The sequence below is a fragment of the Formica exsecta genome, unplaced genomic scaffold (assembly GCF_003651465.1).
Source record: "Formica exsecta isolate Colony F162 unplaced genomic scaffold, ASM365146v1 scaffold149, whole genome shotgun sequence".
NCBI classification, from domain to species: domain Eukaryota; kingdom Metazoa; phylum Arthropoda; class Insecta; order Hymenoptera; family Formicidae; genus Formica; species Formica exsecta.
This window is the reverse complement of record NW_021848818.1, coordinates 1,652,891-1,668,718: the sequence shown is the minus strand read 5'-3', so window position 1 is coordinate 1,668,718 and position 15,828 is coordinate 1,652,891. Positions and strand designations below refer to the sequence as shown.

At 37.9% G+C, this 15,828-nt stretch overlaps 1 protein-coding gene across 1 annotated transcript in view; it reads right to left on the bottom strand.

Moving 5' to 3' along the window:
- LOC115232698 (homeobox protein aristaless-like) overlaps window positions 1-15,828 on the bottom strand; it is a 139,512-nt gene that overhangs the window by 28,081 nt on the left and 95,603 nt on the right. The gene's annotated exons all lie outside the window — the stretch shown is intronic.

The following is a 15,828-nucleotide window of genomic DNA, read 5'->3' as shown; positions in this document are numbered from 1 at the left end:
CCACATTATTTAAATTTCAATATAATTAATAGAGTTCTGACTCTTCCCCAAAGAGTTGTAGAGTTTTCAGTATACTAAAAAAACGTCAGATTTTTACAAAGAAAATTTTTTAATCGAGAAAGTTATGTTCTAGAAATGAAATATTTCGAAAATTCTTTCAATTTCGATTTTGTTGAGTCGAACCTTTTAAAAATAATCATTAATACTCATAGGAAACTATCGAGAATTTTGAAGAAATCGTTTGTTCTTCGAAAAAAATATTTCAGTTACAGTGTTTATCATATCAGTGGTTATCGAGTGTCGAAACTAGCGATGGACCATCGTCTTGATTTACCCCTTGGATTACGCGATCGTGTCTACCGCGATTATTTGTAATCGGAGTCCATCGCTTCGCGCGCTCGAGTGTTTGTCGTGAGACGTCAATCTCCAAACACATGTTTCGCGTAGCCTATGATAAATGTCGCGAATGTCTTCCAACATCACGTGTGACAAGTTGGGAATGTCGAATCTTTAGCGAAGAGCGATCTTCTCGATCTACCCATTAGATTACGCGATCGCAGTCGTATTTTTTCTTGACCGACGTCCATCATATTTTCGGATCTCTATTTTTTACATTCAATCGAACTCTTTCTTAAACATATCAGGAATTCTAGAACTCTTTGAAGAAGAACTCTATTAATTATATTGAAATTTTGAAAGTAGACTGCTAATTTCACAACGCAAACGGTAAATGAAATAATTCATCAGCTGATAGTGTTAGATATATATTTAATTATTAAATGTTTGAAATAAAATAATATGTATATATGTGTGTGTAACTTGCTGTCTCGAAGACATCTTTGTGCATTCGCAAAAAATTCATATATCGAATACACGCAAGTTATCTTGTAATGCGCAGTACATAAATCGAATAAAACGATACTATCGCTTCTCACGCCCGTTAATTTTCTTACGCGACTCCCCTTAATCCGCGTACCCTTTCGCTATACTTTGCGAACCTGATGCCGCGGTTAATCTTCGTACTGCATCGTTATTCGATCCAAAAAAAATAAATCTCGCGCGAGAAGACCAGAGCGTTTCCGCGGTAATTTGTGGTGTAGAAATATAAAAATTCGAGCAATTTACTCGGCAGCGATGTTATTCGCCGCAATTATATCGCACAGTGATATGTATAAGCAAATAAGATGAAAACATTGCATTTTCTTACTTAGGTACATTTCTCCTCAATGTAAAACTTCTTCTTAAATAGAAGAAGATACAAATCTATTAATGAAAAAAATTTTATTTAATGAATCTTATATTATCAAAGTCGAAAATTTTTTTGATAAAATAAATTTGACCAATTTTTTAAAAGTTTAACTCTGGCTTTAAGTAGAAATAATTTTGTGCAATATGAAACAATATATCGATATAGTGATACATCGAAAATATAATAGATTCTAGTACATTTTAAATTAATTTTAATAATTTGATGGTATACAAGACTCTAAAATATAAATAAATATACATATGATTTATTACTATATGTTAGGAGAAAAGCTTAAATTAAAATAAACATATAAATGCTGACGCATATATGTGTGCGGCAGAGATATCATTCCTTTCACTGCGACCTTGCCTCGTAGAGGAATTAATAATTCTTACAAGTTCATTTGGCATAATGGCGATGCCAGCTTCGTGGCAATCGTGTAACAGCGTTCGATATTACTTGTAAGTTGTCGAAATCGTTCACTATAGATATATCCACGAGCCAATGGTTTCTAGAGGCGGAATTAAAAATGACTGTTGCTAATGTATAAATGACAAGATAAATTTTTCAATGTTTAATCTATTTACTACTTAGAATAAATATTTAAAGTAATCATAGATAAATGTAACAAATCCAATTTTTAATTTTTATGGCATATTCCGTTTATAAAGCAGACAAGTAATAATGATGTAAATAGATTATGTAAAGCGAATATATAATATAATGTATTCATAGCCTTGATAGAGTTACAAATACTCATTTAAGCTCAAGCAGTATTGAAATCTTTTCTATTATTATATATACAATATTTGAATTAATTGTATTGGCATTGAAATTATTTTTTCCTTCTCTATATGTCCGTATACATACATATGTATGTACTTGATTCAATTTAGCTCAATTTAAATTTTCCACGAAGCTTAATACGCAACGATTACAAGTATCTCTATCACGTTTCGCGCATATCAGTAAAATGCAACGCTTACATCGTACGATCGTATGCGAAGTCTTTAAAGAAAACGGTGGTCGATCGAGCAAATTTCTAGAAGCGAGAGGTTCGATGGAAAGCCGAGGTTAAATAGGCGTGAGATGGAAAGGGGAAGGGTCTCGAAAAGATTTTACGCGGTTCTTAAGCGGCAGTTTTTAATCGAGTTAATTTATCGGAAATGAGCTTATAATGCAGGTAGCCCTGATATAATGCCGATAATACACAACAGATCTAAATCTCGCTGGATTTTCCTTTTTGTTCACGCACACGCACTACGTGTGCAACTACGAGTTCATCGACGCGCAAGAAGCGATGCAGAAAGAGAGAAATAATGTTGAAAAGAGAAAAGGAGACCGAGAGAAGAAAAAGAGAGAGAACAGAACGTGTAGGTAGCCTTTTACATTATAATAGCATTAATGGGGCCCGAGGCCGCACTTAAGCGTTCGCTCGCCGGCCAGTTCGTCGTTATTAACTGAAAATTACCGAAACCGAAATCTAATTCGCGTAAACACTATAATTTCATCGCATACCGTGGAGTCGGGAGTCGCTCTAAGCATTCGCTCTCTCATATTCTCCCCTTGCGATAACGCATTAAATTCTTTGGCTTAATCGCGAGCGAACAAATATAATATCCCCTTGTCCCCTTGAGATAACACATCTATTCACTACAAGCAGACTGTATCGATTTTTGATCCTAAGCGCTGCTCATTCTGCATCGATTTTATAACCAGTTTCGCTTTGCGCGCAAGGATAACGGAATTAACCTAAGGAATAGTTCTCTCTCTCTCTCTCTCTCTCTCTCTCTCTCTCTCTCTCTCTCTCTCAATATAATTATTTGTAGCTATGTTATTATTCGACGAAGCTTTCTGTAATACAAGGTGTCAGTTTTAATTTTGCCGATAAAAAAAATGTTTTATAACATCTCCTTTGTTTTAGAAACCATTTACATCAATTCGATTATATTCTTCACAAAAATTTCTCGTGTATTTTTCTCAAAAATAATTGCTAAGAAATAATTCACTCACTCCGTTATCATTCTATTACATGGTAGAGTAATTCTGATTGACTAATTACAGCTTTAAACGACAATATGTAAATGAAAATATCGGGAAAGCGCAAATCTTCAATTAACACGAATTCATAAATGTCAAATAACAAATTACTTTCAACATAATTTTACGAAATCGACTATATCACAACTATGTACTTCGCGTTATCTCGTCGATGTTATTCCCGCGCGCGGATTAGTGATAGCTGGTTTATACCTGGCAAGTATATGTCGTAATAAATATCGGCGGGAACGTGTTTTAGTGCGATTCCATCGCGAAACGGGTAGTAACCTGTATCGCATCGACGTTATTTAATTTACCGCGAGTTCGATCTCATGAGGACCCATTTATTTCTCTCCATCGGCCGTTAGTTGTGCCTTGACAATATCATGAATGTTCAATTAGATACGTCATGCTTGATTAGAAACGATAGAGCAGATTGCAGAGCTGTAACCGATGGTTAATCTTGGGAACGCCGAGAGATATTACTTTGTTAATACGACCAATAAAAATGCAGAATATTAATTTATGTGCGTGTTACTTTTACTCGTTATTTATTATTACGTTCAAGCATACACATATTTATATGTTATATATCATCGCGAAATTAAATTTCAAGGAAACGTGTGATGAAATTTTATTTTACACTTAAATTCAATTTTAATTTTATTTTGACAGAATTTTTTTCTGTCAAATTTTCAAGATTATAATTATAAGAATTCAAGCACATACTTCACTCCTTAATTATGCGTCAACGACGCGGTGCAAGTGTGCAGGGGGGGGGGGGGGGTGAGGTGCGAACACAGCACTGCCATGTCCACATGAAACGGAACTTGAAAAACTGCATCGTTTCTGTTACATTTGCGCGCTGTTAGCATCTGGCTATACACATACGTGCGTACGTTGCGTGTGCGCGATTTACGTCCGTGCAAATTAGCGCGTTGCAATCAACCAATTAGCTAAGTCATTGTGACCGCTTATGCGAACGCGACGTACGCAGTACGCACCGTAAACGATAGCAGCGGCTGTTAATTAACCGCTAATCTACACCGCGAGTGGCAATTAAATTTTCCCGATCTTTTCCATCGCGAGATTTCTTGTGATCCGCGCGGATTATATAAAATATCATCACTATATTCTTTCTTCTTTTCTTTCTCCTTATTCGCTGTGTCAGTGAAATCATATCTAATCGCCCCTTGTTTCGTAAGCCTAATTGCGGATGGGAATATAAAACGGTCGTTATACGTTATTTCTGCAAAAAGAAAAAGGGAAAGCTATTTTTTATCACAGTGATTTAAAGTAGACAATTATTTGTCTATTTACTTCAGTAACACGCGTGAAACAGGTCTTTCTTGTGCGAGATATTAAACTGTTACTATTTATAAATTATACTATGTGTTTTGTGAGACTCGAGACCCGATGATATTCCCGACTCGCGATTATCCGATATCGTATCCGCGCACGTATAAAGTATCCTTCACTTTAAGCTTAATATCTAGGTATTATAATATTTTGATTTAGTATATTGCAGGAGATATATCATTTTAGTATAAAAGTAAGGAAGGCAATCTGTGATAATCAGATAGCATTTTTTTTTTAATTCTCTTGTACAATATTTTAAATTAAATTAATTAAAACAATACTAAATCAATGTTAACATTAAGTGAAGCTTTTGGGGATATAAGGAGAAAGAGTTTTCTGCATTTCCGAGAAAGAAATTTTGCGCGAGCACCACGTTCTTGATACGAACGGTGCGCGGAAAATGCAGTTATACCGTATTACACAGCTGTGTAGCGTGAAGGCTCATGTGAACGACACTTAATATAGTCTTCGCGGATATAATCTTTTTGCGTCGGTTCAGACACCTCGACCGACGACGCGACGCGCTTCTCGGTGAGCTGTTTCTACATCGAATCATACTTGCAAATTCGCGCTAATAGACGCATCGGTGCATCCTGCGACAAGGATCGGCGTCGACTCGGGTCGTATTCGATCCCTCGCGCGCGATAATAAGCGGCAATTACGAATTATCGGCGAGTCCTCTGCATTCGCTCCTTCCGCGATAACGCCATAGATAGCGCCGGATATATGTACCATCCGGATACGGGCGATGTATCTGCGTGTTCGATGTACCGCGAATGCGCTTGTAGCTCCCGCTCGTCGGCTCTCTTTTAATGCCTCGAAGAGCCCGGTAAGATTGCAAGATACGGAACAGCTGAACGCACTCCGGACGTGTGAGGGCAACCTTTGACCCTTTGCGTTATCCATTCCTCTGCCTTTGAGCATTTTTTATCTCGTCGGAACAAATAACCTTAACTCCGCTGTTATTAAAGGGGAAAGGTAGAATTTTTTGTGCGCGTTCTTTCATCTCCGTTATTATGTATATCAGGAACACGAACTTAACTTATTTAACAGATATACATTCTATATATCTGCTATTTTAATTTTCCAACGCGCGTGTTTCACCCAATTATGTAATAGCTTCGTAATTAAACCGCAATGAAGAACACGAGCGTTGTAAAATGATTTCTTGGTAGACCGATTACGACTCCTGGCTCTATTGATTCGTATAATTTCGTGCGATTCAATCGATTTCGATTTCTCGTGGTCCATTATGAAACGAAAAGACTGAGTCAGACGGTGATTTACGTAAGTGTATAATATCGATTCAATCGTTAATCAGCATCGCGGCAAAGTAGATAGATAGATTTTTTTATTAGTCTTATATATCGCAGAATTTTTTTTTGCAATAAATCGTTGAAAGAATAATTTATCCTAACTCGGCAATAAAAGTTTGACAAATGAAGGTAATCCAAAATTAAATCAAATCTCGCAAATTGAAGTACACTGTAAATTTTCATACCGTTATTAAGATTAATAACGAGATATGGTTGTATCGGACGGATTATTTTACAATTTTATCGCACTGTGTACTTTCAGCCAAGGCGAGATATAATCTTTTTTCGCGTGATATTTACGGCCTCGGTCTCGTGATTTAGCACGAATCTGTTTCGCGAACGGCCTGGCAATGATCCGTAAAATAGATCCTGTCGTTCCACTATGCGCAATTGACTCTCTCGACCGCGGTTCTCGGACCGCGTCAAGTATCGGCGCCGCGATCGCGATTGCGTATTTATGAAACGTCCTGCGACCCCGTCGTGCGCTCACGTATATCCGCCGATTATTACGTTGTAAAGATTATCGTGTAAACTGGGACGCGTGCTTGTCGGTCCGGACGTTTCGCGTCCGTATATACAGACACACATATACACAACTACTAGTGAACGCCGATGAAACATTATCTCCCGGCGGAGTTGGAGAAAGGCGAGGATTAAACAATGTCATAGGCGCCGACAAGATTTTTCTCAAGACCCTCTAATATTTCATTGCTCATCTTTAAATAAATACTGCACTTGTAAAAATATTAATTTTATTTTGTCAATAATTGTTAATTTTAATATACTAACACAGTAAGTTTGATTAATAGTGAATATTAAATATTAACTGTTCATTTTTTTACAAAAAATCATTGAAGAAATACTATCTTTTAGCTCTTTCAATCATATTGATATTTATAAACATTTAATATTTTTCATATTATTATAGACAAAATTCCGAGTCTATTTTAATTCCCCTTCTTTAATTACAATATTCAATATCGAAAGGATTCGAAATGAATCTTTTCTTATTGTATGTACGGATACCAGAAAGATTCTCTCGCGACGCCCATGAACATCACGATTGTGTGCCCGAAATGCGATGCCGAATCACGTTTACAACGCGCGATTCTCGTTTACAATCTGCAAATTGGTCCATTATCCACCCGGAGAGAAAGCATCCACCGACGATTTACGCACACGCGAGTAATTAATGATCGCGGAGATAGCGGCTAGTGTAATTTGCGCGGCGTCCGGGGGTATCGCTCGATCATCGATCATTCGCGCTGGTTCACGAATCGACGAGGTATGTATTGTATATGCCGGGCGTGTACCACAATGTGCCGATTTGCAAATAAAAATTAATTCGTACATTGTGCGTGGTTAGCCGCTTAAGTCACGGCGTACATGTATACATATATATGTATATCGTTCCGTTTTACGCGCGTCCGCGCCTCGATAGTGATCGTTAATGATTTCTGCACACATGATCGCCAGGGAATGCCATGCTACCCGCCGCCGGCGGTATTTGCACACACTTCGCCGTGCCTTGATACTTTGATGTACGCGCATACGCGATGTCTGTCAATATAGTAGCCGCAACGGTGTACATTATCGATTATCGCGAGACAGAAAGAGAGAGAGAACGAGAGATCTTCCCGAAGATAGATGTGGTTCGGTCTTCTTTAATCGCCACCATACACACGCGGGATCTTTAACGATCATTAACGACTAAAACGAGAATTCCACGAACAGATCAATTATATACTAATATAAATAAATATAAGTAGAGAGTAATATATTATATGTATATATGATATTTTCTCAATATATGTAGCATACATTGCGTTTTGTGGATGGGTAAAGATATGTAGTTAATTGTCGCAATATGGATTGGAATGTCGATGAAATGTTGCAACACTCGTAATGATTTATCGACTACCACAAAGTTATCGATCACTATTCGGTAATTTTCGTACATCTCCGTCAAACATGGATTGATTCTTATATATTAATTTCTAAATGACGAAAGTAAACTCAAGTTGATAGAATTTAATATTCAATTTGTGTTTCTCTAAGAAAATATTAACTTTTTCAATTATCAATTTTCTGAGAATGGAATTATAATTTTAGCGCCTTTAACTTTATAGCGTTATAAATGTAGAAAGACATATTCTCTACACACGTTCGCAATTTTAAATGAACATAAAAATTATTTCCGCGTGTCTGCACCACAAAAGCTTCAGCTCGTCCAAAATATTCCGATCACTTTGATTTGCATCAATTTGCATCGATTTTTGTCAAGAAGCGTGGACTAATCGGTAGATCGGCGCGAGTCGGGCGCATGTCCGTTAATCAATAATGGTCGTCTAGGCAGATGCGCCCGTCTGTCGATCGTCGATAGGGATTCGCAAACGATCATTAGGCGTTCTGTGAAAGAGGATCTCTGCGCGGGGCAATCGGCACATGTGTGATAAATCACACGCATCTCCCATTGCAAAGTTTAGCGACGTGCAAAATATAATTGGCCGCGCGCTTCACAATCTACAATCTAAATTCATAGCTGCGCATCGAAGGTTTTGCCCCTACGCTAATAGCGCCGCTCGTTTTCGTTTTTGCCGGGTGCACCTTGATCCCGTATAATTAGAGGTCGCGTTTTTATTCGTCCGAAATTGATGAAGTTGCTACAAATTACGCAAATCTGGTGTTTTTGACTGACAATGAGTGGGTCGATTCATTTTCTATTGCATAATTGTTGACATAATATTATAGGAATCTAAAAAGAAGCGCGTAAGAGCACGTACAAGATCCTTATTTAAAATAAGAGAAAAAAGAAAGCGCTGAACAATTTAAAAATTTATTTTAATTATGTATATATAATTGAATAACTTTTTTATCAAAAGCTGCGAACGTTCGGAACGTTAATATTCCCAGTCGCATGTGGATTCCGCAGCGAGACCCCCTGCTAGAACGACCGCAAAATTTCGAGACGTTCAACGAATTAACAAATTCGATTGTAAATACGCTCCTTGCAAACGACAGCGCTACGGCATGTGTCGTCGTCGCCCTCATCCCGGCATATAAATCTCGCGAATTGCTCGGCCCGGCTGCATAAATACGCGACGCATCGTTGTCTCGTGCATTAGTCTTGTCCTTGCACGGCGATTCTGAGAACACACACAGCGACAAACTACGCTCGCAGCGTATGTTTTCTTCTTCTTTTTTTTTTTTTTTCATCCTCTTTTGCCTGCGAAAGAGCGTGTACCGGCTGCTAGTCGGCAGATCTTGGGCACACAGTCACAATTATCCACGGCAGTTAATTACCAGCGGTGTCACTATCAATTATTAAATCACGTTCCTTTGTGGTAGGCACATACATATGTTCGCGATGCACTTTCTATTGCGGTAAAAATTACGCGTCCAACTGAATAATTGGCGTCGACGCGCCGGCGATTAATTTCGTCTTCCGACGTATTGTAAGAAAGCGCGAGTGATGACATCAATGTCATACGTTACTCGCTTAATTATATAATATGCGAGACAGAGGTAAATTTTTTATACCGCTCGGTATAAACCGTTGCATGTGACATGCATAAAGAATGTGATGGAAGAGATCTTCAAAAAACATGGTAAACGATTTCTTCTTGAAAATTTTAAGACAGAGAAATTTATTTTAAAGAATAGTTCCCTTGAAAAATTGCATGTTAATATTAATATTTTATGATTTTTTATTATTATATATCTCCTCCATATTAAAAGTCACAAATTTGATTGCGCAAAAGTTTAAAAAAAAAAGGAGAAGATAAATGACAAATATTAATCATGTTTAACTCGACTATGCAAGACAGATTTATAGCATTAATTAACTTATTATCTATTTATTGCTTTTTTCAGACGATTTTATTTAAATTGTTGATTCACGTATCATCATTCTTATATTGCGTTATGGCAATCAAGACGAGAGGGGCGTCGTCCTTTTATCTTATTACAACGATCTAATACATCAATTTAAAAATATTAATGCGACACGTTCGTGATTGCCTTCGACGAGCAAAAAATGGAGTACGTTTTTATCCGTACGCAATTATTCGCTACTTTCTTGCGCGCGCGGCAATCTGTGCGCCGAGATTGCGCGGCTGCTTTTTGCTACTTACTCCAACGACTCAGGAATTTGATTTAGCGCACACGGCAATTCGCGTGAATCTGATCGTGCATACGCGCTATTATATTAGTACTACACTGTATCGCGGTGTGTCCGCCATTGTGGTAGCCGCGTCGCGAATGGAAATAGCGGAGAAAAGCGCAACGGCTCTCTTGATTAATGGCGGGTAATTACGGTTTTTGCCGTCCTTGTAATTGTTAATAATTGGACGTAATCGTTATGCCTTTTTAATCGCATTAACCGCGACACACACGTGGCATTACGCAACATTACGGAAAGAATTGCCGCGACGCGGCGTGTCCTCGTTCACTGGACGATGACGACGATGACGATGACGGGACAGGACGGGATGACGACGGAAGTACATCGTCGACCCTTCTCGTTCCTACGTCCGGCTACGCGAGTGTGCCGTTCGTGAAGCAATGTGACAATGATTAATATAACAATCATATGTGTGAAAGCGTTTTTATCTTGATTTTTTTATTAGCACGTTTTGTTAGATTTTATATACATATATATAAAATTACTCTTATAAAATCTTAATGTAAAATCTCTATTTGAATACCAGTTTTATTTATTTATACAATATTTAAGATTAAAAGAGCAATTAAATATAGATTGTAAATAGTAAATGAAGTCATCGATTACAATTACAATAAGAAAGTATGCGATCATGAATACTATGTTCTCGTCGATCATCGTCCACGTATCGAAGCAACTCGCTCTCTTCGTCCTCGCGTTCTTTTATTGCTGCGAAAGAATAATAATAGCGGCGATGCGTCGGGCGCGAATAAGGCCAGAGCTATTTTGCATAATTGTCGAAGAGTATACCGTCGGCGCAATCAAGAAATGAGTCAGCTTTTTGGAAGCGGCCGGGCAAATTTCACCTTGTAAGAATCCGATGCCGCCCCTTCGCAGGTTGTTCTTAAGCATTAATTCGAGCCCCTTCGAAGGGTAACTTGCGAGCGTAAGACCGTCCCGCGGCAAAAACTTTAATGGGTCTTATTACGCATCGGCCTTGCACGATTAATTAAATATTCGTTCATTTATAGCAAATGGACCGCGATCGGATAATCGTCTATAACATCGATAGTTAATAAGCATTTGAAATCATCACGGTTAACGCAACGGTTATCTAAATGGCGAAATAAATTAATAATTAATTTTTTTCTCGACTCATTCTTGCTGCTTACCTTGATCTCTTAATCGTCGGTATTATAATTAAAAAATTAGAGATATAATTGTAGTCTGATATTTTATAACGTAGTAAGATACTTTAGAATTAAATGTGAGACCTTGTTAGAAATATACTTAATAGATTTAAATTGCTGATTTTATTATTAACCTTAATGTGCGAACAAATTTGCATCTCGCGTTACCAAGAACTTGATAATATTATTGCTTTACTTCAGTAATGCAATAATTAAAAAGTTATACAATAACTTAGCTAGTTTAGACTTGTAAATATTGTAATTTGCATTAATTCCCGATGTTTATAATGTTTACCTCTGACGTTAATAAATCTTTTTTTCTAACTTTTGAATTAATTTAAAAGTTACAAAATTTGCTATTGCATTGCATGTTAAAATATGCATCAAAATATTTAATTTCCATGTAACGTGAAGTTTTTAAAAATATTTTTTAATTCATTAATTTAATAACATTTAAAAGTAGAAACATAATAATTTAAAAAATGAAGCATTTGTTTCAGTAACTATAGATCAAATATATAAATTTTGCCATATATATCAACTTTTGACGTTCTGATTTTTTTCTGTTCTTTCTAAGCATCTTAAAAGCAATTAACTTGATATAATTGAGAAGTTATTAAATATTTATTTACGCTTTCGACAACTCCATCTTCTTAAATCTGCTTGGTAATCAGTCAATCGTACCGCAGACTATGCAAGATGTATCATCAAGTAGCGCATGACCTTGCACAAACTCGATATATACAAATTCGAAAAGTAAATAAATCGATCGCGCGTAAGTACATCCCGTGTCTCGGAGGAAAAAATCGCAAGACTAATTAACTATCTGGCCGCTGACCGGGTCGAAGCATCGCAATGTCCGTCGAAGGGGGTAAGGGGATAGAGAGAGGATCAGGTTTTCTACCGGTTTTCCAAATCCACTTACGCATCTTCGCCGTCGTCGGCGCGACGGCAGCCCCCGCGTTTCTTTGCGCGGAGCCGTTTGATTTATGCGCGACGCTTAAGGGCCGATTACTCTACCTCCGCGCAACTTTATCTAGTCATCAATCATCGGCTGGCAAGAAGTCCAGTCTCCCGTGCCCGGGCACTGTGTGCGATCGCGCGACATGCGTATGTAAACTGCAGCGCATACTCGATATACACGCGATTACTTATGCGCGTTCCGTGACAAAACACCATGCGAAATCATGTCGGCATTTATAGAACGATTGCCAGTCCCTCAGCGAATCTCATTTAACCTGCATTGCGGGAGGTTAATTTGGCGGTTAATCCCGTTTAGAAAATGTAGACAAGACTGATCTCTCGATGTGATTGCGATTTAATACGATCATCAAAGTTTGTAGTTCAATAGTAAATCTTTATCTCTGCAAAATTTTATAGAAAAGTATCTTCTTTCTACTCGATATATCGTCTTATGAATAATTTTTTGCTGGCTTCTCCAGAAAGTATCACAAACTTGTAAAATATTTTGAAAATATCTTGTATATATATACACGATAAATACATGCACTACTCAAAGATTTTCTAACATCCTTAAGAAATAAGCCTTCTAGAAACAAGAACCTCCAAAAGAGTGAATTTTAATGAAAAATAAAAAAATGTATTTTAGAATATTTTCACGTTTAAAACAAGAAATTACGCAATCTAGCCGACAGTTTTCGCGACAAAAGCGCGAATATTGTCGTCGACACTTTGCGCGCCATAAACATCCGTAATGGTGAGAGGCTTGTCGGACCTTCTCGCGACCCGGTCGCGACGGTACCAGAGTCGACGGGTCCCATTGTTTCGCCTCTCCAACGGAATTCTAATTAAGGAGATCGGTCAGATAGTGACGCGCGGGAGCGTTCTAGCGGCGCGCTAGAGGGTTATTAGACTTTTCTCGGCGATGGAAAGGAGTAGTAGTACGGCGGGATGGTGGGGTAGTGGACGTCTGCCGAGGCCTGCAATTATTATTCAATTTCCGTAACTGCGCTTATCTTATAACCCGATGTCACAACCGTGGCGGGAGAACGCGCTCGCCTGTGTAAGCCGGTAAGCTGGGGAACGAGCAGCGCGGAGCAATCGCAATTGCAGGGGGTCGCAATTAAAGCCCATTAGTGCACCGCGGCGACGACGGCGCGATGACTACACATGCGTCGTGTTCTGATATGAGTGCGAGAGACAGAGAGAGAGGTCGCAATTTTCGAGCCATGCCATGACACCCTTGACATTCTTCGCGGCGTGCTCTCTTGCAATTGCATCTTTCACCGACCAACCGCGACGACACGTCGTTACTCTAATGCCATAAGATTGTAACTGATGATCTTCTCCGTTCTCTAGAGACGTATCGCGAATTTATTCACTGGATTTCTTGAGCGAAACATGTTACGCGTTTTTCGAATTGTTATCTTTGATCAATGATTTGAAAAAGACATTTCTTTGAAAGAAAATTAAGTAATTCGAGAATTTGTGTAAGGAGCATTTCTTCTAATTTTTTCCCACATAAAAGTCGGAAGTTTCTAATTAAAATACTACGCACACATGACAATGCTATAAAATTATAAAAATCGTCGAGCGTGAATTTTTTTTTTTTTTTTTTTTTTTTTTTTTTTTTTTTTGACACCTATCTATTGTACTAAATTACTAGGTGTCAAGTTAGCAGCGGTGTTGTGTGCGATTCTAACTTGAATTCGGGCAGGATTCAGGAAGGTTCGACCGAGATGCCACTCGATGTAACACCGATAACCATCGTCGCCGTGGTCATGGTCGGTTACGGCGACATGCGTCGCCTTCAGTTCTTTAATCGCGTTCCGAAAAGCCGCGGAGCGCATCGAACCGGTGCCCCGTGTGACCCCACGTGCTGGGGAATAAACTGCCGCGGAATAATTAGTCGGGGCAGCCGTGAGTCGGCGTTAAATGCATCGTGCAGGATGTCCTTTGTCCCGGCGAACGCGTCGGTGAAGTTGAGGTGATCGTTACTAGCTAACATAAGTAACTTTTCTATGAGTAACCATTATTTGCCGGTAGTTTCTTTATAAATGCAGAGCAGAACAGAATTATATGAATAAAACTCATTTTCCCAAACTTTTTCTTATAAAAGTAATGAAAAATAATAGAGCGTGACAGATAAAATATATGCGAGTTAATATATATTTCGATAGACATATGTATAATATATATACACCGACCAATTTTAATTATCAAGAAAAAACCCTTAACTTCTTAACAAAAAAAAATCAAATACTTATTTGATAAATATTTTTTACGAATATTTATCAAATGAGTATTATGTGAAAGAGAGATATTAATAACTCGCGTAATTAATCATCAATTACCATCGTAATTAATCCCTTGACAAAAAAAAAAAAAAAAACATCGTTTCACGTCGAGAAACATAGGTCGGTTTGTTTTGGATTGTGCCATGAGCATTCCGATGATTCTTGAAAATAGGACTCGCCGATTTCGATACGGACCGCGGTTTTTCGCGGTTTCTTTTTCTCTCGCGCGCGCGGTCAGCTTTTTCTCTCCCGCTTCCTGGAAGCTGGGAGGATTAATCCGTCACAGATTCGGTGGAGATCCAGAAAGCAATTTGCTTCTCTCTCCCTTTCTCCTTTTTTCTTCCATAGCGCGTCCACCAGTTTCTTTTCGACCGAGGGAAGGCAGCTGCACCGTGCGGACTTTCAACGAACCTGGGTGTCGGATTCTCGGAGTTTCATGGTGGTTTTCGTGGCGCTATCCCACTGCTATCTTTCGGACCGCGGTAATGTGCTTGCCTTGTCTCCGATTAATCCGAGTCCTCGGGACCGCTGGACCCACGATACGCGTGAGTCCTTGGAATTCGTTGAAAGATGCTTCTGCAACGAGCTCGCCGAAACTTTTCTATATTTCCTATAATAATCATTCAATGCGTGACGAAAACTCCAGCGTTTTTCGGCTATATTTCGAGTGTGATATGATAGAAAAACATTTTTTTTTTTAATTAAAAAAAAACTTGTTTATATATCCTTTATGAAAAAATATATATCTTACTATCGATGTATATTTAACAAATAATTAATTGTTTCTAGATAATGCTAAAAAATTTTCGTCTAATAATATATAATAATTGAGTTCAGTGATAATAATCATAGATAGTATAATGACAATTTCATGAATATTTTTGTAAACGAACTTTTCATATATAAATATAAATGTAATATAAGTTTTGAGTATATAATATTTATCATTTTTTTAAAAAAATTAATTATTTATCATTTCTTTAAAAAAAAAAAAAAAAAAAATTAACTATTATATTATTAGGATTAAGTTAATGATAAAAATCTATTTTAAAGATTCTTAATATGCTTAATCGAAGAGAGATAAAAAAAGCATTTTTCTCTTCCTTTTTGGTTAAATTGTGCCGACTTCTCCAATGAAGATCTTGAGAAAAAGGGATACTTATGGACGTGCCGTGCGTCCTGCGATATTCCTTTCGCTGTTCTCGGTGTCGTATCACGCGAGGATCATCGGATGTTATCTCCGGCCGCAGGAATG